The sequence below is a fragment of the Sapajus apella genome, unplaced genomic scaffold (assembly GCF_009761245.1).
Source record: "Sapajus apella isolate SASKATOON/1434 unplaced genomic scaffold, GSC_monkey_1.0 scaffold26, whole genome shotgun sequence".
Lineage (NCBI taxonomy): Eukaryota > Metazoa > Chordata > Mammalia > Primates > Cebidae > Sapajus > Sapajus apella.
In genome coordinates, this window is record NW_022436966.1 from 2366548 (window position 1) to 2392507 (window position 25960).

Here is a 25960-nt window from a genome sequence, read left to right on the forward strand (position 1 = left end):
ATACCATAAATAATTTTATGCCAATAAATTCAACAATTTTTGTGTAAATGGACCAACTTTTTGAAAACTGCAAACTAACATAACACAAAATGATATATATAATATACATAGTCCTTCCAGGTGAGATTTATATTTTATTATAAAAAGAAAAATATATAAGAAAAAAATAAAGCAAATATAAATAGTCTTATAATTACTAAATAAATTGAATTTATAGTTAAACCTTTCAAGAAAAAAATCTCCAGGCCCTGATAGCTATCCAAATTAATTCTACCCATTATTAAAGAATAACACTAATTATATACAATCTCTTCTGGAAAATACAAGATGAAAGAACAATCTCAAATTGATTATAAATTTAAATGTAAAGTATAAAACTGTAACTCTTTACAAAAAAAACATAGGGGAAATCTTTATGACATGAAGAACTCTCTAAGATGAAGCATTCTTAGACATGACACCAAAACCATATTTTTTTTTTTTTTTTAGACAGTTTCGCTCTTGTTACTCAGGTTGGGGTGCAACGGCGCGATCTTGGCTCACCACAACCTCCACCTCCCGGGTTCCAGTGATTCTACTGCCTCAGCTTCCTGACTATCTGGGATTACAGGCATGCACCATCACGCCCAGCTAATTTTTTGTATTTTTTTAGTAGAGACAGGGTTTCTCCATGTTGGTCAGGCTGGTCTCGAACTCCCAATCTCAGGTGATCTGCCCACCTCAGCCTCCCAAAGTGTTGGGATTATTCTACAACAGAAAAATTGATTAATTGGACTTCATCAAAATAAAATCTGTTGTTTCTTAGAGGACACTAAAACAGACTAGGAGAAAATGTGAAAAATTGCATATCTGACAAAGGACTGGTATTGAGAATACAAAAAGAATTCTTAAAACTCAACAATGAGAAACCGTCCAATTAAAATAAGAGCAGTGCACTTGAACAGACCCTTCACTAAAGAGACTATAAGGATAACAAATAATAGCATGGAAAGATGTATAGCATCATTGGCCATTAGGTAATGCAAATTAAAATCGGGGTAAGATACTACTACACATAATTATTAAAATGTCTAAAATGACAATGCCAAGTGCTCCCAAGAAAATGGAGCATAGGGTACTCTGACGTGATTCTGGTGAAAATATTAAATGGTATAGTTGGCTGGGTGCAATGGCTTACACCTGTAATACCAGCACTTTGGGAGGTCAAGGTGGGTGGATTGCCTGAGCTCGAGACCAGCCTGGACAAAATACAAAAGTTAGCCAGGTGTGGTGGCATGCACCTGTAATCCCATGTTCTCAGGAGGCTGAGGCAGGAGAATCGCTTGAACCTGGAAAGTGGAGGTTGCAGTGAGCCGAGATTGCACCATTGCACTCCAGCCTGGGCAAGAGAGCAAGACTCTGTCTCAGAAAAAAAAGAGAGAGAAAAAATGGCATTGTCACTCTAGAAAATAGTTTGGCACTTTCTTATAAAGTTAAACATGCATTTACTGTATAACCCAACAATCCAACTCCTGAGTACCCCAGAAAAATAAAAACTTATGCTCACACAAAAACCTGTACACAAATATCCACGGCAGATTTATTTAAATAATAAATAATAATAAACCCAAACTGGAAACAACCCAAATGTCCTTCAATGAGCAAATGGATAAACAAACTTTGGTACAATGGAACACTACTTAGCAATCAAAAGAATGAACTATTGATTCATGCAACAATTTGGCTGAATCTGAAGACATTAGGCTGAGTGCAAGAATCCAGTCTGAAGAGGTTATATACTATATGATTTCACTTATATGACATTCTCAAAAATGTAATACTATAGTGATGGAGAACGGGTCAGTAGTTGCCAAGAGTTATAGTTGAGGGGAGAGTGGGATTATAAAGGATTAGCACAAGGGAGTTTTTTGAAGTAATGGAACTTTTTTTTTTTATCCTGAAATGGTTGTGGTTACACAAATCTATACATGTGTTAAAATACAAAGAACTGTACACCAAAAGGGAAAAAATTCAATTTTGCTGTACCTAAAAAAGTTTTAAAAATAAATAAATAATTTTAAAAAACAGGCTTAGAATATTAAAAAGCAAGTCTGAGAAGAAGAAATGCAAATAGCCAACAGAGAAAAGATCCTCAAATGTATTCATTATCAAACAGCAATAAGATATTGCTCACTCCTCAGATTGGCAAAAATGAGAAAGACTGTTAATATCTAGTGGTGGTGAAGATGTGGAGAACTAAGCAGCCTCACATGCCATGGTGTATATGTAAACTGGTAGAGCCTTGTTATGGGGCATTCCGATGGCATCTTAAGGAATATGCACATATCCTTCAAATTAGATAACACAATTCCTTTGTGCAAGTCCAGTACTTACTACAGTATCTGGTATATCAATAAATGTGTGCAAAATGGTTGAAAGAAGAAGGCATGCAGAGCAGACATACATTAGTAAAAATGGAACATATCACATAAGGTTTCCTGGAAAAGAGGAAGCTGTGAGCTGAACATCCAAGGATGGCTAGGGTTTAAATCAGTGACAAGGAAAAAAAATTCTAGGGACAAAGACACAGCAGCTCAAAAGACAGAATAAATATAGTAAACTGCCATCAGCCACGCTTCAGCGAAAGTGAAGAGAATAAGAAGTGAACATTTCTTCATAAGATGAATTCCACCTCCTTCTTTAGGGTCTCAATTGTATTCCACCTCACCTAAGTAATCTCTCCTACACCCAGAATTCATTGCTTGCCCTATCGCACTTTCATATTCACGTCTTTATTAGTGGTTTTCAAACTTTATCCTGCACCAGAATCACCTGAAGTCTTATTAAAACACAGATTTGCTGGCCATACCACCTGTTCTGATTCAGAACCGAAACTGGAAATGACAATATGAGAGTACTGCTCTAGCCAACTTGGCTTCGGGTTGCTAAAATACGATTATAATGAGTAGCTGTTATTTTTGCCTTCCCAGCGTTCATCCCCTCTTCTCATAACCAAACTCTTTCGCAGACAGGAACCACTTCCTTGTAGTTTAGGTGTGGCTGGATTGCCTTCTCTGACCACAGGAGACACATCACCCAGACCAGAACTATCAGAATATTCCATTCCCATGGCCACAGTCATTGAATCGGGAACAGGAGTGTAGCCAATTAGAATCCTCCCTAGAATTTTTTTCTGCCAGAGTTATCAGAGAAGATGCTCTCTTTCTACCAAGGTTGTTATGCTGATGTGAGTCTTAGGCTTCTGGTGGCCCTTGATTACAAAATGGAAAAAACCTGTGAGAGAGAAAAGGCAGACCTGGATCACATCATTTGAGCCCTTAGATTAAGCCATGCCCAAAGCCAGACTATTCCAAAGCCTTTTCTGTTCCATGTACAGTATTACCATTTTGCTTAGGCCAATTTGAGTTTGATATTTGTCACTGGCAAGCCGAGGTCCTGAGTAATAAATGAATTTATAATATAAAGGGGAAATGAATTTATAATATAAAGGCGATGACAGACCTTAAATATGGAATGCAAAGAGACAACCTACAGAATGGGAGAAAATATTTGCAAACTATGCATCTGACAAAGGGTTAATATTCAGAATATATAAGAAACTCAATTGCCGGGCGCGGTGGCTCAAGCCTGTAATCCCAGCACTTTGGGAGGCCAAGGCGGGTGGATCACGAGGTCAAGAGATCGAGACCATCCTGGTCAACATGGTGAAACCCCGTCTCTACTAAAACTACAAAAAATTAGCTGGGCATGGTGGCGCGTGCCTGTAATCCCAGCTACTCAGGAGGCTGAGGCAGGAGAATTGCCTGAACCCAGGAGACGGAGGTTGCGGTGAGCCGAGATCGCGCCATTGCACTCCAGCCTGGGTAACAAGAGCGAAACTCCGTCTCAAAAAAAAAAAAAAAAAAAAAAAGAAACTCAAACAACTCAATAGCAAAACAACAAACACAATTCAATTTTTAAAATGAGCAAAAGATCTTACTAGATATTTCTCAAAAGAAGAGACATACACATGACCAGCAGGTATATTAAAAAATGCTCAACATCATTAATTATTAGGGAAATGCAAATCAAAACTACAATGAAATAATATCTCACTCCAGTTAAAATGGCCATTATCAAAAAGACAAATGATAATGAGTATTGATAAGGATGTGGGGAAAAGAGAACGCTTGCACATTGTTGTTGGGAATGTAATTTAGTATAGCCCTTATGGAGAACAGTATGGAGGTTCCTCAAAAAATCAGAAATATAACTACCACATATTTAATCCAGTAATACCACTGCTGGGTATATATACCCAACGGAATTAAATCAGTATGTTGAAGAGATATCTGCACTCTCATGTTTATTACAGTATTATTCACAACAGCCAAGATACAGAATCAACCCAAGTATCCATTCACAGATAAAAGGATAAAGAAAATGTTGTGTATATACACACACACACACAATGAAGTACTATTCAGCCATAAAAAGTAATAAAATTCTGCCATTTGCAACAACATGGATGAACCTGGAGGACGTTATATTCAGTGAAATAAGTCAGACACAGAAAGACAAATACTGCATGTTCTCACTCATATGTGGAATCTAAAAGGGTTGATCTCATAGAAGTGGAGAGTAGGATAGTGATTAACAAAAACTGGAGCAGGAGAGGTGGAGAAAGGGAAGAATGGGAAGAGGTTGGTCAATGAGTACCAAGTTACAGTTAGGCAGGAGGAATAAGTTCTGGTGTTCTATTGCGCTGTAGGGTGACTATAGTTAACAATAATGTATATTTCAAAATAGCTAGAAGAGAGGATTTTGAATGGCCTCATCACAAAGAAATGATAAATGTTTTAAGGTGCTGCATTTGCAAATTACTCTCATTGGATCACTATTAAAATACTATATTGTATCCCATAAATATGTACAAATTTTTTTAAGACAAAGTCTCACTGTGTTGCCCAGGCTAGAGTGCAGTGGCCCAATCTTGGCTCACTGGAACCTCCACCTCCGAGGGTCAAGTGATTCTCACGTCTCAGCCTCCTAAGTAGCTCGGATTTCAGGCAAGCACCATCACACTGGGCTAATTTTTGTATTTTTAATAGAGACAGGGTTTTGCCATGTTGGCCAGGCTGGTCTAGAACTCCTGGCCTCAAGTGATCCACCCACCTCACCCTCCCAAAGTGCTGGGATTACAGGTGTGAGCCACTGCACCCATCCAATATGTAAAATTATTATGTGTCAATTAAGAATAAAACTTTTTAAAAGAGCCAATTAGAACATTTAACTGGAAAAAGTATACATACAGAATGCCATGAGGATGCCTCTATCCTTATCTGGACAGTCTGGGAAGTGACCATCCTTATTCTATGGTTACAAAGGTGATGGTTAAACTGCTGTAACTTGGAACACTGACACTGCTAAGAACAGCAGAATGAAGAGAGGAATGGACTTGGGTCCATAATGACATAACTGAGCCACTGTTGATCTTTATCAGCTTGAACTCTTTCTACCTCTGGGCTTCCTTTTACGGCAGGCAATAAATTGATTTGTTTGAATTAGGGTTTCTGTAACTTGCAGTCAAAAAGTTTCCTAACTCATATAAATTGAATACTTCTACATCGGATTCTTGCAAAGAAACCAAGGTTCAGTTCAGTTGGTCCAGTTGAAAGCAAACAGGACAGATCATAGAACCTTGCAAAGAGGTACATTTATTGCCCACAGACAGTAATCTGTAAACAGATGTGAATCAGATAATCAGTAGCTTTGCTTGGTTACAAAAGTCTAAATTTCTGCCAAGCTAAATCAAAGAAGACCATCATAGGAGAGATGATCAGGATTCACGAGTAAATAATGTATTAATGGTGATTCCTCTTTATGCCTTATTGAATGAGACAGATGATCATGCCAAGAGAACACTGGTAGACTGCTAGGTTTGAGGAAAAATTTATTAGTTCTACCTTGTGTAGGTAGGTATGTGGAGTTTGAGGTACCTTTGACACAAGAAAGAGGAAATGCTAAGCAGCCAGTTAGATACCTAAGCTGGGGCTCTGAGGAGGTTTATGAGCTAGAAACGTTCCAAGTTTGGAAGTCACTGGCATGTATCTAATAACTGAAGCTGTGAGCCACCAGTGAGATTACCTAGGGAGGTAATATCAAGTGAGGAGAGAAGATGGCCAAGTGTTGAGTATAGGCAATATCTAATAAACACGAAGAAGAGAATGAGCTTGCAGAAACAAATAAGGATAAACCACACAACTGTTGCAATCCATATAATACAATATAATTCGACAAATTTTTTTAAATTGGTAAGATTAAGTGAAAAAGTTTAAAGCACATGTAGTAAGTTCGCATTTTAAATAGAAAAACATATATATGTGTAATCATATATCCAAAAGTACACATCAGGTGGTGTGCAGTGGCTCACATCTGTAATTCCAGCACTTTGGGAGGCTGAAGTAGGAGGATTGTTTGAGCCCAGGAGTTTGAGACCAGCCTGGGTAATACTGGAGACCCTGTCTCCATAAAAAGTAAAAAAAAAAAAAAAAAAAAAATAGCCAGCCATGGTGGTGTGCACCTGTGTTTCCAGTTACTTAGGAGGCTGAGGTGGAAGGATCGCTTAAGCCCAAGATTTCAAGGCTGCTGTGAGCCATGACTGCACCACTGCATTCTGGCCTGAGTGACAGAGTGAGATACTGTCTCTAAAACAAATTTAAAAAATAAAAGTTAAAAAAAAGTTTTTAAAGAATTAAAACTGTTTATCAAGAGATACCAAGATTTTTTAAAAGAAAGCTAAAAGTCACAAAATATAAGAATATGTATCACATGAGTAATTAACAAAAGATTATAATCTGAACTTATAAGGAACTGCTATCAATCAGTTAGAAAGTATTAAACAACCCAACAGAAAAATAAGCAAAATATTTGAGCAGGCATTTCACAGAAGAGGAAACACTAATAAAAATTGGCCACCTCATTAATGCTCCACCTCACTAGTAATCAAGAAAATGTAAATGAAAGCTCAATGAAATTCTTTCAATTCAGTCAAAATTATTTATTAAAGTCTTCTGTGGGGAAGGTGCTGCTCTAAATTCTAGGGAAACAACAGTGAACAAGATATGCAAACCTCCCTATCCTTAAGGAGCTTTAAGTTCCAGCGTGGAAAAGCAGTGGCAATAAGTGGTTGGGAAAGAAAGAAAGCGGTGAAGAAGTAGGGGAGTGGGAGAGAGGCATGCCAAATTTTAAAGGGGATGGACAGGGAAAACCTCACAGAGAACCTGACAAGTAAGTGAAGGCCTGAGGGAGGTGAAAGGGCAAACTGTGGAGATATCAGTAGAGAACATTCCAGGCAGAGGAAAGAGTAAGTGCAAAGGGTTTGAGGAGCACTAAAGAGGCCAGAGTGATTGAAGCAGAGACCATTTTGCACACACCAAGCAAAAACCAACAGACCAAATATTGGTGAGGATATGGAGAAACATTATTTCTTACACATTGCTAGTAGGTACATATCATGATCACTCTGGAAAACCATTTGTCATTTTCCAGCATTACCCTCCCAGGCATGTAGCCTAGGAAAACTCGAACAGGTTTACCAGGAAGCCAATACAAAATGCTCATAGCAGCACTGGTTTTTCAATAGCAAAATTATTAAATTCTGGATTTGAGCATAATTTTTAATTGACAGACAAGTGACAAAAATAAATGGTATATACATAATAGAATGCAATAGAGTAGTAAAAATACATGTGCTCTAGCTAAATAGCTGCATGAATGAACATCTGGAAAATACTCCTGACCAAAAAAAAAAGCAAGTTACAGAAGAAGAAGAATATGAATTCTTTTATGTAAAGTCTTTAAACATGCAAATCTAAACAATACAGTGTTTATGAATTTGCCCATTAGTGGTAAGATATTTTTACATGTAACAGAATAAGAAATCATCATGCCTGGCCGGGCATGGTGGCTCACGCCTGTAATCCAAGCACTTTGGAGGCCAAGGCGGGCAGATCACCTGAGGTCAGGAGTTCAAGACCAGCCTGACCAACATGGTAAAACCCTGTCTTTATAAAAAATAAACAAATAAAAAGAAAAGAAATCATCACGCCTACAATTCCAGATCTTCAGGAGGCCGAGGCAGTTGGATCACTTGAGCACAGGAGTTGGAGACCAGCCGGGGCAACATGGTGAAATCGCATCTCCACAAAAAACACAAAAATTAGCCAGACATGGTGGTACATGCCTCTAGTCCCAGCTCCTCAGGAGGCTGAGGCAGGAGGATTACTTGAGCCTGGGAGGTCAAGAAAGCTGCAGTGAGCCATGATCACACAATTGTACTCCAGTCTGGGTGACAGAGCAAGATCCTGTCTCTAAAAAAAAAAAGAGAGAGACAGAGAATAACAAATCAAAAAATCAGTTTGGGGGAACTTCAAAGAGGGGCATAGGATGAGTAAAAACATTATTAATGTTCTATTTCTTCAATTAAATAGTTGAAGAAATGACATTAATTTTATTTTTATGATTTTATCTTACAAATATCTCAGATTTTCTTTTGGATATTTGAAGTATTTTATTTGAAAAGCTTAGTTTTCTAAAGAGAGAATGTACAAGCCCAGTGCAGTGGCTCATGCCTATAATCCCAGCACTTTGGGAGGCCTAGGCAGGTGGCTCACACAAGCCCAGGCATTCGAGACAGCCTGGGCAACATGGTGAAACCCCATTTCTACAAAAAAAAACCCACAAAAATCAGCGAGGTGTAGTGGCATGCACCTGTCATCCCAGCTACCTGGGAGGCTGAGGCAGGAGGACTGCTTGAGCCCAGGAGGCAGATACTACAGTGAGCCATGCTTATGCTACTGTACTCTAGCCTAAGCAACAGAGTGAGAATGTCTCAGGGGAAAAAAAAAAAAAAAAAAAAAGGAGTGAATGTATAGATTTTAATTTCATTAGCAGATCATTTTAGTATGTTCCTTAAAAAGTTAAATACCTAAGGCATGATATCCTTCTAAAAATCTTCTTGATTATTGAAAAGGTCTTTCTTCTGTGCTGATAAAAAACATAGGACAAAAATCTGTTTCTGGTTGGATGTGGTGGCTCACACCTGTAATCCCCAGCACTCAGCTGAGGTGGATGGATCACTTCAACTTAGGAGTTTGAGACCAGCCTGGCTCATGGCGAAACGCCATCTCTACTAAAACACACACACAAAACTTGGAGGGGCATAGTGGCATGTGCCTGTTGTCCCAGCTACTTGGGAGGCTGAGGCACAAGAATCAGTTGAACCCAGGAGATGGGGGTTGCAGTGAGCCGAGATCATGTCACTGCACTCTAGACTGGGCAACAGAGCAAGACTTCATATAAATAAACAAAATCCCTGTCCTCTCCTCTTCAGTGACTAATGTAAGAATGAGAAATAGGGAAACATGACTGACAGAGGAAAAGAAAAGTTATTAAATGCCACCTAAACCAAAAGCAACTAAATTTTATTTAGAAGTTTTATATGTGTGAGAGAGAAAATCCTCATGCAGCTCACTCATCTACTTAATAAATTTTTAAAAGTTAACTCCATGAATGAATAGAAAATCATTTAAATTTTAATTTCATATAATTTTAACATTTTTATGTGCCAGGCATTGCTCTAAGTGCTCTTACACTTACAGATTCATCTAATCCTGAGAATAATCAATGAACTGGGCACTATTATCATGTCCATTTTAGATAAAAAGGAACCAAGGCACAGAGCTCAGTGATTTGCTGAGTGACACGCAGTTAATAACTGGTAGTCTGTACCTGAACTTAAACAGCAGGCCTCCAGAATCCCCCCCTCGACCACCACATTAGATTACCTTCCTCATATGATGGAGTCTTTCGAAAGCGGACAGAGGTACAGAGGACAGAAAGAGAGAAAAGGAGAGCAGAAAGTTACGGAAGCAATGCTGATGTCTGTTAAAGCCTAAGAGAGAAGTATCTAATGCATTTACCAATATTGCTCTTTAACATGTATAAAATATTTTTGCTTAAACAATGGGCAAGCATTGTAAAAATCTGCCAAAGAAAGTATTCTGATCATTCCATAAAATGTGAAATATAGAGATTCTTAAGCTTTCTCTTCCTCATTTTCAACAGGGAATGTCCGATTGCTTCCAAATCTAGCTTAAAAACAGGAAAAAAAGATACCTTAGAATTTTGTCACCACCTTGTGGTCTTTTGTAGTAGTACTACTGAAAACTTAAAAAGAATTTGGGCTGAGGTCCAGTAAAAACACCAATGCCAATCTTAGGGCTATTTTGCCTGCTTTCAATATTTTGGTCACCTTCTACGGACTCCTGTATTTATCTATTTTTTTTTTTTTTTTTTGAGACGGAGTTTCACTCTTGTTACCCAGGCTGGAGTGCAATGGTGTGATCTCGGCTCACCGCAACCTCCGCCTCCTGGGTCCAGGCAATTCTCCTGCCTCAACCTCCTCAGTAGCTGGGATTACAGGTACGCGCCACCATGCCAGCTAATGTCTTGTATTTTTAGTAGAGACGGGGTTTCACCATGTTGACCAGGATGGTCTCGATCTCTTGACCTCATGATCCACCCGCCTCGGCCTCCCAAAGTGCTGGGATTACAGGCTTGAGCCACCGCGCCCGGCCTCTATATTATTTTTTAAGTGTGGTGACCAAATGAGGCACAATACAGTCTAATACTGAAATACCAGACCAAGTTTAGCCATGCCCAAAACCTTTCTAAGGACAGCTATCCCACCAAGCCCCTGCTAAGGGGAAGTCTGTGTGACTTTTCACAATTATAACTTAGTCAAAACAATTCCTTACGCTGAATTTGAGTTTCCTTACTCTAGTCCAGTAGTACATTAAGTCAAATCAAAATTATTTTTCCTTTTTTTTTTTTTTGGATACAGGTTCACTCTGTTGCCTAGGCTGGGGTGCAATGGTGAAATCACGGCTGACTGTGGTCTAGACCTCCTGGGCTCAAGTGATCCTTCCATCTCAGCCTCCCAAGTAGCTGGGATCATAGGCAGGTGCCACCATACCTGGCTAATTTTTTCTTTTCTAGAGATGGGGTCTCACTACATTGCCCAGGCTGGTCTCAAACTCAAGTGATCCTCCCACCTCAGCCTCCCAAAATGCTGGGATTACAGGCATGAGCCACCTTACTCGGCCAAATCAGGATTCTCAAATTAGTAACTATCCTATTCCTCACCTCAGAGCTGATTTTCCCTCTTAGGGGTGTTTTCCTTCCACTTCATAGGGAGGGAGGAGGGACAGGCTGGCACAGGGATAGGGCAAGTGCAGGTTCCAGGAGAACACTTCAGGGTAAAAGTAGGACTGAGGAGTCCTTCAGGCACCTGCCTACTTCCTGGCAGCTCCCTGGAGTCGGCAGCTGGGAGCCCAAATTAAACTCCAGGTAGAACTTACATGCCCATCTTGCCTATTGTCCTGTCTTGCTTATGGTCAAAATAATCCATGAAAACCCTTACATTACTTATTCAGGTGTAGCATACACAGTTTTGTGCAACCAATTTCAAATGCCATGCTGTCAATTCCTCTCAGTCTTCACTCATGAAGACCCTATATTATTTCTTGTATTTTTTTTTAACCCTCTAGTGTTCTTAGCCTAAGGCGGTATGTTCCTAAATCCCATTCCATCCACTGATGTTTGAAGATCTGCAGAGCAGTTCTTTTCTTGACCCAATACCTCAGAAGCTATTGACATTTAATGGCTGAGGGAGAAACATACCGAAAATCACTGTGTGTAAGACCCTGTCTTAAGACAAGCTGTGCTGCACAATAGTTAGGAAAACCACTACTGTTCCAGTGCCTGGTCTCACATAGGACTACATTAAAATTATTTCCTCAGTGCCTCCCTCTCATCCTTTCTTCCTTCCATTAAAATTTCACCTCTGGCTGGGCATGGTGGCTCACACCTATAATCCCAGCACTCTGGGAGACTGAGGCAGGAGGAGGATTGCTTGAGTCCAGGAGTTCAAGACTAGCCCAGATAACATAGTGAGACTTTGTCTCTATATTTTTTTTAAAAAAAGATTTCACCCTGCTGAGGAATTATTAGAGATCAACAGTAAAAAGAGCCACTGCTTATCGGGAATACTGTGTGGTAATGTCTTTATCTGTCTTTCTCTTCACAGTTAATATTATTTGCATCCTATTAAAAAAATCTTATGGCCAGGCATGGTGGCTCACGCCTGTAATCCCAGCACTTTGGGAGGCCGAGGCGGGCAGATCGCAAGGTCAGGAGATTGAGACAATCCTGGCCAACATAGTGACCAGTATCTACTAAAAATATTAAAAAATTAGCTGGGCGTAGCGGTGCACCCCTGTAGTCCCAGCTACTCTGGAGCCTGAAGCAGGAGAATTGCTTAAGCCCAGGAGGCGGAGGTTGCAGTGAGCCAAGAGCACGGCACTGCACTCCAGCCCGGCAACAGAAAGAGACTCTGTTTCAATCAATCAATCAATGAATAAAAATAAAAAAGTCTTATTATACCAAGGTTATGAAGATAGTCTCATATATGATCTTCTAGGAACTTCATTGTTTTGCTGCTCACACTTAAAACCACAACCAATCTGGAACTTCATTGTTGTTGCTGCTGTTTTTAATAGTGTGAGCTTGGGTGAAATTTTGGGTTTATTTTTATTTTGTATCTTTTTTCCTTCCTTTTAAAAATAATAATATCTGATTGTCTCCATACCACTTTCTGAAAAAAATTTAATTATTTCCCTTCTTCACTTTAGGGTCAATTTTGTCATATATCAAGTGTTCAGATATAAGTGACTCTTTCGGCTCTCTCTATTCTAGTATTTTGATCAATTTTTCTACTCTTCCATGAATATTACACTTTCTTAATAATTACGGCTTCAAGTTGTCTCTTTTTTATTTTATTTTTTATTATTAGGAGACAGGGTCTCTCTGTTGCTCAGGCTGGTCTCAAACTCCTGGCCTCAAGCAATCCTCCCACCTTGGCCAACCAAAGTGCTGGGATTACAGGTGTGAGCCACCATGCCCAGCCATATTAAGTCTTGATATCCAATATGGCTAGTCTTCCCACTATTCAAGATTTTCTGGGCTAGTCTAAGACTTTTGCGTTTCCAGATACATTTTAGAATCATCTTGTCAAGTTTTCAAAACAAAGAGAAAACTTATTGGATTTTGTGTTGGGATTGTATTGACTCAGTGGATCAATTTGGTAAGAAGTGAAATCTTTACAGTATTGAGACTTCTAATCCACAAAATATGGCATATCCTTCTAATTACTGAGAACTTAGTCCTTTACCTTCTCACAATAACATTGTATAGTTTTCTGCATTAATATCATGCATATATTGTTACATTATTTAATATTTATGATACTTTCAAAAATAGTATCCCTTTTCAAAATTTATTTTGCTTATTCTTAAAATATAGGAAAATTTTTGTATAATGGCCTTAAATCTGGCAATAATTTAGAAAATTTTTGTATCTATATTCATGAGGAATATTGGTCTGTACTTTTTTGTGTGTTCTTTATCTAGTTTTAGGATAAGAGGCCAGGTACAGTGGCTCACACCTGTAATTGAGCACTTTGGGAAGCCAAGGCGGGTGGATCACCTGAGGTCAGGAGTTGGAGACCAACCCAGTCAAGCTGGTAAAACTCCATCTGTACTAAAAGTACAAAAATTAGCCAGGCATGGTGGCACATGCCTGTCATCCCAGCTACTCAGGAGGCTGAGGCAGGAGAATTGCTTGAACCCAGAAGGCAGAGGTTACAGTGAGCTGAGATTGTGTCATTACACTCCAGCCTGGGCAACAGGGCAAGACTTCATCTTGAAAAAAACAAAAAAAGAATAAGAGTAATTCCTAGCTTCATACAATGAATTGGAAGGAGAAAAACACATACTTATCTCAATTGATGCAATAAAAGTATTTAAAATTCATCATCCTTTCATGATAAAAATACTCAACAAATGAGGAATAGAAGAAAACTGCCTCAAAATAATAAAGGACAGATATAAAAAACACACAGCTAACATCATACCCAACGGTAAAAACAGAAAGCATTCCCACTAAGATAAGAAACAAAACAAGGATATTCACTTTAACCACTTCTTTTTTTTTTTTTTTGAGTTGGAGTCTTACTCTATTGCTCAGGCTAGAGTGTAAGTGCAATCTTGACTCACTGCAACCTCTGCCTCCTGGGTTCAAGCAATTCTCATGCCTCAGTCTCCAGAGTAGCTGGGATTACCGGCGTGCACCATTGTACCCAGATAATTTTTGTATTTTTAGTAGAGACAGGGTTTTGCCATGTTGGCCAGGCTGGTCTCAAACTGACCTTATGTGAGCTGCTTGCCTTGGCCTCCCAAAGTGCTATTATAGGCATGAGCTACCAAGCCCAGCCTCACTTTAGCCACTTCTATTTAACACAGTGTTAGAAGCTCTAGCCAGAGCAATTAGGCAAGAAAAAGAAATAAAAGACATCCAAATTGGGAAGAAAGAAGTAAAAGTATCTCTATTCACAGATGGTGTGATCTTATACGTAGAAAACCCTAAAGATTACCCACACCCACACACACACCTATGAGAACTAAAAAACAAATCCAGTAAAGTCACAGGGTAAAAAACACAAAAATCAGTTGGTTTCTATAAAGCAACAATGAACAATCTGAAAAGGAAATTTAAAACAATTCCATTTATAATAGCATCAAAAATAACAAAATACTTAGTTGGAATAAACTTCAGGAAGTAAAAGACTTGTACAATGAAAATTACAAATTTCTGAAAGAAAGCTACACACAAATAAAAGGAAATATATCACGTGTTCATAAATTGGAAGACTTAATATTATTACAGTGGCAATACTACCCAAAGCAATCTACAGATTCAATGCAATCCCTTTCAAAAATCCCAATAATGTTTTTGTGTAAATAGAAAAATCCATCCTAAAATTCATATGGAATCCCAAGGGACCCCAAATAGCCAAAATAATCTTGGAAAAAGAAGAACAAAGTTGTAAGATTCACACATCCTCATTTCAAAACTTACTACAACGCTACAGTAATTAAAAACAGTCTGATACTGGCATAAAGATAGACATATAGCTCAGTGGAATAGAACAGAGAGCCCAGAAATAAACCTTCAAATATATGATTAAATGATTTTCAACAAAGGTGCAAAAATCATTCACCAGGGAAAGGACAGTCTTTTCAACAACTAGTATTGGGAAAAATATACATCCATATCCAAAAAAATGAAGTTGGACCCTTACCTTATGTCATATACAAAAACTAATTCAAAATGGGTCAATGACCTAAAACGTTAGGAGCAAAAACTAGAAAACTCTTAGAAGAAAATACAGGGCAAAAGCTTCATGATAATGGATTTGGCAATGATTTCTTGGCTATAACCTTAAAAACACAGGCAACAAAAGAAAAAAATACCTAAGTGGGGCACTGTCAAATTTTAAAAACTTTTGTGCATCAAAAGATAGCATTCAAAAGACACTACTGGTGAGTAAAAATGCAACCACAGAGTGGGAGAAAATATCTGCAAACAGCATACCTGATAAGCGACTAATTCCAGAATATGTAAAAAACTCAAAAACAAAAAAACAAACACCCCAATTTTTAAATGGGCAAAGGACTTGAATAGAAATTTCTCCAAGGAAGATATACAGATGACCAATAAACACATGACAAGATGCTCAACATCACTAATCATTAGAACAATACAAATCCAAACCACAATCAGATAGCATTTTACATTCCCTAGGATGGCTATTATTTTTTTTAGAAAATTCCAGGAACAGAAAATAACAAGTGTCGGTAAGGTAGCGGTGATAGTTGGATAGCAATGTAAATGTACTTAATGCCACTGAACTGTACACTTTAAAATGGTTAAATGTTATGTTATGCATATTTTACTACAATAAAAAGAAGTTGAATCAGAACGGCACATACTTATTTTTTTTCCAGTGAATTATTTACATCAAGTAACAAAGATGAGAATAACTGCTTTGGCCATGTCTCAAAGGCATCCCCTCAGATCAGTAGCTCCGAGGAGGCCAAAGCCAACTGGACTTCCTAGAAGTGCCAAAGGCATCTCTGTCTCACCCATTACCTCAACCATTAGTTGTCACTAAAGACAATCAACTAAGTGTAACTATCACAAAGCCCCAACTGGGTGATGTAAATGTCCACAGCTCACCACAGAGTGTGTACTTTATCTCAGACCCCAAAGTAGTGGGAGGAAAGCAGGAAGATGCTGAAGGAGTCTGGGAACTTTTATAAGTTTCCGTGTGCAAATCCAACATAGGTATAATTCAAGTTATATACAGCAGTGGTTCTCAAACTTCAGCATATATCAGAATCATCTGAAGTGCTGTTAAAACACAGGGTGCACCCACTCTACTCCTCAAGAGTTTATCTTTGTGGGATGTATGTAGGTTTGGGGATGGGGCCCAAGATTCTGCACTTCCAACAAGTTCCCAGGTCATGCTGGGAACTGCTGGCCCAAGGTCCACACTTAGCGAAACACTGTAGACAGTATTCAGGGACAACTCCCTGTATACCTACCTGACCCCAAAGAAGGATCAAATGAGAGCAAGGAGAAATGTGAAAATATTAACAGTGATAATTCAGTATCCACAAATTATTTAAGATTCAGAAAAATATTTTCCACTGTCCTCTTTTTCTGTTTCCTTGGGCTGGTTTGGAAACCTTAGGAAAAAACTTTTCCTGTGGCCAAAAGCCTTACTAGACAGTCTTTAAGGTCTATAGTTCTATGAAAAAGCCACACACAGCAGGCAATTGAGAAGGCAGAGCCATAGCTGCATCTGAGCCAGGGCGAGGGTAGCACTGCCAGGGAGAGGAAACACAAGGCAGCTTCTCACAGGCTGCAGACATCTGCTTCAAAGTCCAAGAATTTCAGTGACACAACAACAGAAACGCAGAAATTATTACAAAATACAACACAAACTGTGATGCCTCACCTAAATTTTTATGTCTAAACAGAATTACATGTCTAAACAGAGTCTGGGTGGAGTCTTAGATGCTACCAAAGCTTTTAGATGTTATTTTTTTAAAACGGTTTGCCCTAAAGCTTTCACAGGAAATTCTCATTGAAGCTTCTGCAGGGAGTGGGTGAAGGTTGAAGAGAAAAAAATCTTATTACCTGATACTGGGCTGTCTAGCATGTATTTACAATGCTGAAGTAAGCAAGCATACATTTTCCATGCTCATATCCTAAAATTGCCACCATAAAGTAAACCACCACTAAAATATGTTTAGTGCCTAAGTAAGGAAAAGTGGTAGCAGTGTAAAATTAATTAGAACAAGGTATATTCATAGGCATCTTGCCCAAGGATATAATCAGATTTTACTTTCTGCCTATGACAAGGATCACAAATTCAAATATCTATAGGGGCCAAACCAGTGACATAAATAATTGAAGCGATCAAGATAAAAAAAAAATTCAAATGCCAGAAACAGAATTAAGCATTATTTTTAATTATGTAATATAACACAAGCAGTTATGATATCAGAGATTATAAATTTGAAATTGAAAAAAATATACAAATTACAAAAACAGGAACATAGGCTAGGCATGGTGGCTCACACCTGTAGTCCCAGTACTTTGGGAGGCTGAGGGGGGCAGATTCCCTGAGCTCAGGAGTTTGAGACCAGCCTGGGCTACATAGCAAAACTCCATCTCAAAAAACAAAAACAATAACAATAACAACAATAAAAACAGGCACAGGCCGTGCATGGTGGCTCACACCTGTAATCCCAGCACTTTGGAAGGCTGAGGTGGGTGGATCGCTCGAGCCCAAAAGTTCAAGACCAGCCTGAGCAACATGGTAAAATCCCATTTCCACAAAAAATACAAAATTAGGCGGGCATGGTGGTGCACACCTGTAGTCCCAGATATTCGGGAGGCTGAGGAAGGAGGATGGCTTGAGCCTAGGAGGCAGAGGTTGCAGTAAGCTAAGGTTGCCCCACTGCATTCCAGCTTGGGCAACAAAGGGAGATCCTGTCTCAAAAACAAAACAAAAACACCAGAAACAATTAATTACTAAATTTTTCTTGTAGCTCATAACACCATTGACCTAAAAGCAAACCTTGACACCTTTTCCCCTATGCCAAAGTGTCAATGAGCTCCGATATCTAGAATTGCATGTAATATGTAATACAGAATTCAGCCCTGAATCTTTGAACTAAGAGAAATATTTTTTTTAACTGAGTTTCACAAGAGAAAACAACTCTTAAACACAGGCGCATTTTCAAAGATGAAAGTTTTTGCAAAGTGACTACTGAATTGAGGGTAGTTACTCCAAAGGTGTTTGTATAATTCGGCTGCTCCAGTGTTACAATATTTAGTTTTCCATACCTTTGCTGGCAGCTATCCATTCACACTGTTATTAACTGAGAAATGCTAGCTCATTTTCATAAAGCATAAAATCAAAGAGGCTGCCTTGGAATTCAGTCTTAAATTCCATTCATTTTGAGAATGAAGTAAGGTGCTGATTGTCATTTCTGGAAATCAACTTCAGCACATGAAAGTGGCCCAGATTATTTCTTAACATAAAAAACAATTTTTGCCAAAAACATGTATCTATTAGAAATGACAGAATGGAATTATACACATGTGGCACTCTTTAGGAATGCCCCTGTAAAGAAATATTTTCAGAATTTAGATGGGCAGTAATGTCAACCAAAAATGCCAAATCTGAAGCCATTCTTCATAGGTATACTGAGGCAATTAGTTTTCTTTGTATGGTATATACAGGTTGATTTAACAGTTCAAAAAGTATTTTCAGCTCTAACCTATACATAGGAGACAAGCATGTTGTACATACAAGACTATCATGTTGAATCACTTGAATTTTAAGTATCGGTATCCACTTCATGGTGATAATTACTAATTACTATATTGGTTGCATTTTTAATCTTTTGGCTTAAAATTACTTCTAGTACAATGTCTATTAAAAAGATTAAATTCATGTCTATTTTCAGCCAGGCATGGTGGCTCACACCTGTAATCTTCAGTATTTTGGGAGGCCGAGGCGGGCAGATCATCTGAGGTCAGGTGTTCAAGACCAGTCTGGCCAACATAGTGAAATCCCATCTCTACTAAAAATACAAAAGTTAGCCGGGCATAGTGGTGGGTCCCTGTAATCCCAGCTACTCAACAGGCTGAGGCAGGAGAATCACTTGAACCCAGGAGTTGGAGGTTACAGTGAGCTGGGATCGTGTCGCTGCACTCCAGCCTGGGTGACAGAGCAAGATTTCCTCTCGAAACAAAAAAAATAAATTCATTAACTAATTCATGTTTATTTCCTTTCATTACTTTGTCACTAAGATGTCCAATGTTAACCCCTACTACTTACTATTTCAGAAGCCCTACTTATACATAATCAAGCTGATAAGTTTTTACTCATTTTCATTAAATTTTGACTGACATTTTTTATATAAATGAGTCTTTTGATACAGATCCCTTCCACGGGCAATAAATACAAAAGTTTTTCAACTCATTAAAATTTTTAGACACCACAAATATTGCTGTGTGGTATAATCTATATGTTTTCCTTAGCTTAAATTGAAAATATCATATATGATTTTTTAATTTTTTATAGAGATGGGGCTTCACTTTGTTGCCCAGGCTGGTCTCAAACTCTTGGGCTCGAAATCCTCCTACCTCAGTCCCACAAAATGCTCAGATTACATGCATGAGCCACTGCACCCAGCCTCCATAAATAATCTAAATTTGTAATGTAACTTGCCTTTTAAATTCTCAGCCATATATTCAATATGCTATGAAACGGTGTTCCAATGATATTTACATTTTATATATATGTATATAGATATATATGTTTCTTTCTGTTTGAGGAACATAATTTCTTCTCTTTAAAAAAAAGGCAGTGCTCTAGGAACTTATCATCTATATAAGGTACTGATGCCTAGGACATTTTTTTTTTTTTACCAATAGCTATATATCATAATGACATCTTTTATTCAATTTACATTAAAAAACATACCATTTTACCTTTTCCATATACTAGTTATGGTATTTATTATGTATAGCTGATTTTTTTTTTTTTAATCTTGAGATAGGGTCTCCCTCTGTCACCTAGACTAGAGGGCAGTGGTGCCATCACAGCCCACTGTAGCCTCAACCTCCTGGGCTCAAGCCATCCTCCCACCTCAACTTCCCTAGTAGCTGGGACTACAGGCACACACCACCATGCTCAGGTAATTTTTTTGTATTTTTTGTAGAGGCAGGGTCTCTATGTCGCCAGGCTTATCTCAAACTCCTGGACTTAAGCAATCCACCTGTCCTGGACTCAAGTGTTAAGTGCTGGGATTACAGGAGTGAGCCACTGTGCCTGGCTTAAAGCTTATTTTTAGACAGCATCTTAATTTGTTGGTTTTAAAATGACATTTTTGTTTGCATATTAAAACACAGGCATATTCTCCACTTCCATATACACATACAAAATGTCCCCTTACCTTTTAAGAATGAAAAGATCTTTTTATTTTCCAACTTTTGAGAGAAAAAAGGATCCAAAAATCTCTTTTTCTTAAAGCTACAGTGGAAAAAGAGTAGCACAAGTAAAAAAGGATAAATGTCTGCTAGCACTTGGCCTACACACTGGTGGCATGAGGAAATGGTGGGGAGCACATGCCCCTCTAGAAGGGACAGGTGCTCCCTAACTCCAGCCTATTGCAGCCATGTGCTAATGTTGTCTCAGCATTCCCAGAGGTTCCAAGCCTTTAAACACTGGAAATGCAGGTAGAGTAGGAGGCGGGGGGTGTGCTTTATTTTAAAGTGTTGGCAGCTGATTCAAACACATATGAAACACAATGAGGACCAACCAAATGATCCACAGCCCATCAGTCTGGAACATCTTCCCTCTCACTCTCTCCAACACCCATCATGAGATTTAAGTCCTATTAACATCCATCTATATTCTTAGGAAAACTAGTAAAGCAAACAGCAAAATCTTTTCACACAGAAACACCTCCCATCTTTGGCTGGGTCTTTTGCAGGAGGGGGACTGGGTCTTGCTCTGTAACCCAGGCTGGAGTACAGTGGCGAAATCATGGCTCACTGCAGCCGCAACTTCCCAGGCTTAAGAGACCCTCCCACCTCAGTCTCCCAGGTAGCTAATAAGACTAAAGGCATGGGCCACTATGCCCAGCTAGATTTTGTAGTTTTTGTAGAGACAGGAGTTTCACTATGTTACCCAGGCTGATCTCAAACTCCTGAGCTCAAGCAATCCGCAGTAGGCTGCCTCAGCTTCCCAAAGTGCTGGGATTACAGGCGTGAGCCACTATGCCCAGCCCATTAGGCTGGGCGCGGTGGCTCACGCCTGTAATCCCAGCACTTTCAGAGACTGAGGTGGGCAGATCACTTGAGGTCAGGAGTTCGAGACCAGCCTGGCCAACATGGTGAAACCCTGTGTCTACTAAAAATACAAAAATTAGCCAGGCATGGTGGTGAGCATCTGTAGTCCAAGCTACTCAGGAGGCTGAGGCAGGAGAATCGCTTGACCCTAGGAGGCAGAGGTTGCAGTGAACCGAGATCACGCCACTGTACTTCAGTCTGAGTGCCAGAGCAAGGCTTCATCTATAAATAAATAAATTAATTAATTTAATTAAATTAAGTAAAATTAGCTAAGCCTGTAGTCCCAGCCACTTGGGAAGCTGAAGTAGGAGGACTGCTTTGAGCCCAGGAGTTAGAGGCTGCAGTGAGCTATGATTGCACCAAGGCATTCCAGCCTGGGCAACAGAGTGAGACCCTGCCTCTTAAAAAAAAAAAAAAGAAAAAAAAAGACACTCTACTGCTTCAATAGCTAAAGAAATCAACAAGACTACTAGTCTAAAACAAACTAGCAATATATGCAGTGAGAAAAAACACAGTAACACTTTGGTTAAGTGATTATAAAATATCACTTAGAGGAACCCAAATTTTGGATCCAATGATGTTAATATTTATACAATTCATAGTACTGGTAATGATAAGACATTTGCAGATGACAAAAGAGTAAATAATATTTCTCTACTACTGAGTAAACAGAATTCAGTGACATGGAACTAACAGAAGAGAAAATCTTTTAAAGTGAAACAGTGTTGAAGAATGGAATGCATATAGGTTTATTTCTGGGCTTTTGGTTCTGTTCCATTGGTTTATGTGTCTGTTTTCATGCACTTACCATGCTTTCTTGATTACTATAACCTTTCAATGAAGTCGAGAAGTATAGCACCAACAGCTTTTTTCTTACTCAAGATTGCTTAGGTTACTGAAGTTGCTTAAGGTTACACTCAAGTTTTACGATTGTGTTTTCTATTACTGTGAAAAATGCCACTGAAATATTGATACAGATAACATCAAATCCATAGATAACTTTGGATAATATGGTACTTTGACAATATTAGTTATCCTAATGTAATATGTTTCCATTTATTTGTGTCTACTTCAATTTCTGTCATCAGTATTTTATTTAATAGATAGATTTTTATCTCATTGGCTAAATTTATTGATTAAATTTCCTATTTAGAAAAAAAGAAAATAGGATGCATAGTTGTTAGAATAAAGGCCAAGCTGCTATAACAAAGGTTCCAAAATAAGATGGCTTAAATAAGATCAAAGTTTCTTTCTTTCTCAATTACCTGTCTAGACATAGGCTAGCAACTTTGTTCTATGATGCTGTCTATGCATCCCAGTCCCTTCTATCTTGTTGCTTGCTTCCCCCATCTGCATGGTTGAAGCTGGCACACTACACATGTGTGCCTTTCAGCCCATGTGAAGGGAGAGCATTCCTAGTGCATCTAAAGCATACATTCTCAACAAGGCCAGCATCATCCCCAAGGGGAAAAAAAGGTGGTTCCCTGGGGGAAATAGAGGTAAAAACATTTTAGTCTTTCATGGATAAGGCACAGATATATACATACAGGGCATAAACAGGTACATAGTATATTTGTGGCATTAAAATTTCAAGGGAGCAATTAGGGAATAAAAGTCAAAAAAGGCTCCTTATGGGAGCAATAATGAAAAAACGATTAAGAAACTGTTTTAAAGGCAATTACCAGAAGGTGCACACATCACTTCTGCTCCCAAGAACTTAGTCACAAAAATAAACCTAGCTGCAGGGAAGCCAGAAATAGATTCTCAAGCTGGGTGTCCATTTGCCCAGATTAAATTCAGCTTCTTCCCCATAAAAGCCTCTTTGGAGGTTTGCTTGAGTGTTCCCATGACATGATAGAGCAAGTAAGCCAAGAAACCATGATGGAAACAGCAGTGTCTCTTATGACCAGTCCTTGGAATACACACAATGCCATTTCTACCATTGTATATACCAGTGTACAGACCAATCCCCATACAACCTGGGAGAAGACTACACAAGGATGTGAATACCAGGAGGCTAAATCTGGGGATAATCTAGGAGACTGGCTTTTTTCTTTTTTTTTTGAAAGTATAGTGAGAAGTTCCCACTCTGTAGAAATGGAAAACCATTCTGGTTTAAATTCTGGTTGTGCTCCAAGCCCCTGATGAAATGTTTAACTTCCCAGCCAGAATTCATTGCTTCTTCTTTTCTGATTCTACATCACACTATTTCCACCTCTGGTACTGCACCTATCATGTTGTATAATCCTTCACTATGTTCAAGGCTGCATCCCAAATGAGAACACAGGACTGAGGCTTACTGACGTTGATGCTCTCCAAGCTTAAGCAGTGTAAATTGCAAAAATATTGCCAGTTGCAGTCAATATTTATTGGTAGGGAACCCAGTCTGGGACCAAAATAAGAAGCTTTCTAAATTACTATTTCGAGGGGGATATGGGAATGGTTAATGGGTACAAAATAAGAATAAAAAATAATGAATAAGACCTACTATTTGATAACACAATAGGGTGACTATAGTCAATAATAACTTAATTGTATATTTTTAAATAACTTGAAAGTAATTGGATTGTTTGTAACTCAAAGGATAAATGCTTGAAGGAATGGACACTGCTATTCTCCACGATGTACTCATTTCACTTCTTGCATGCCTATATCAAAACATCTCATGTACCCCATAAATATATATCCCTACTATGTACCCACATTTTTTTAAACAAAATATAAAAATAATCTATTTCACTCATCACTGATTTGTCATGTGAACCTAAACAATTTGCTTAAAACAAGCAAGCAACCTAGCAAACAAAACAAACCCAGAACACAAGTTCATTCATTTCAATGATACATATAATTTCCCTGTCAACCAGAATTTTTGCATAGATAATTTTACATGGGAAAGCAAATTAAAATCTACACTTTTCTAGATGAGTATTGCAGGGGAAAATATGTGCTTCACTGGAAAACTTTTAAGCTTTATTTATATCAGTCACGCTCTTCCAGATTATCTTTTAATTAATTACCTTTTAACTAATTACCTTTCAACCAATTACCTTTCTAATTTCTACTGGGAAAAAAAAAAAAAAAACTAATAGCAAAGCAAAACAACACTTGTCTCTAGGCATGTAAATAATGCCTGGTGGAGGTTCAACTGATGTCTCTCCTCCACTATGCAAGAAGCCATTGCTGCCTTCATTTGTGACTCATCTCAATATTCTTAATTTATAAATGTATCTGTTCTTTAGATTCTCCCTTTGAACTGGTTGTAACATCTTACTGGTTCCTTCATTTAATTAGTGAGTTAAATAAAATCTTTAACACATGTTCATCTTCTGTGTGTATGAGAATCATGATTTTACCTGTCTTTGAAAATTATCTTCTAACAGTACATATATCCAGAACAAGACGGATTGGGTGATCTTAACCAAAGTGAAAAAGCACAGACAGCAGAGTTACACGTTTTATGACACAATAATACATGTATATGTGTTCAACCATCATAATGTAAGCAAAGAACATAAGGCCAGAAATAAATAAGGGAAAGAGATAAAGACAGGTTCTAAATATTTATTATTTATTTACTTATTCACCAGGTTGGAGCGCAATGCCGCAATCATGGCTCACTGCAGCCTCAACCTTCTGGGCTTTAGTGATCTTCCTGTCTCAGCTTCTTGAGTAGCTAGGACTTAATTTTTTTGTAGAAACAAGGTCTCGCTATGTTGCCTGGACTGTTCTCAAACTCCTGGGCCCAGGTAATTCTCCCACCTCAGCCTCCCAAAGTGAGCCACCATGCCTGCCTATACGTTAATTGCTTAGATCAGCACTGTCCAATATAATTTTTTGCAATGATGAAAATGTTCCAGATCTGCAATGTTGAATATAGTAGCCACTATCCACATGTGGGTGTTGAGCATTTGAAATGCAGTTAGTGTGACTAAGAAATGAATTTTTAATTTAACTTAATCTTAATATAGATTTAAATAGCTACATGTGGCTAATGTCTACATACATACAACACAGGAATAGGCAGATAACTATGAAAGAGAAAACTGCTAAACTCAGAAAAATGGGGAATATAGGCTTCTCAAGCTCTTTGGTCCAAAGACCTACATATTTTAAAAGTACTGAGACTTCAAAGAACTTTTGTTTATATAGGTGTAACTATCAATATTTATTGTCTTAAGAAAAACAGAAATATAAAATTATTAGTCCATTTAAAAATAATAAACTCACTTTTATGAAAAATAACTATATTTTTTTTTAAATTAGTGATAAGAGTGGCACTGTTTTACATGTCTGCCTTTGGTCTACTGCAATATCCTATCACCTCTGGAAAACTCCACTGTATACTCATGAGAAAAAGCCAAACATCATATTAGTATTATTATGACATGGGTCTCAGGAGCCCCAATCCATAGTTTGAAAACAGCTCATCTAGACATGGTTTACTCATACATAATGTTTGGATACACCCTTTCCCAGGGCCTCGCTCCAATCCTGTTGCTGCCAGGTGACTATCTCAGTTCCATAGCAGGACAGAGTCACTGATTTCCAGGTTACCAGTAGAGGGCATGAATAAGGCACC

The 25960-nt window shown here is 38.4% G+C and overlaps 1 protein-coding gene across 5 annotated transcripts in view; it reads right to left on the minus strand.

Annotated features, from left to right (window-relative positions):
• The window catches only part of ZNF638 (zinc finger protein 638), a 153491-nt gene that overhangs the window by 119638 nt on the left and 7893 nt on the right, over positions 1-25960 (minus strand). The window lies entirely within an intron of this gene.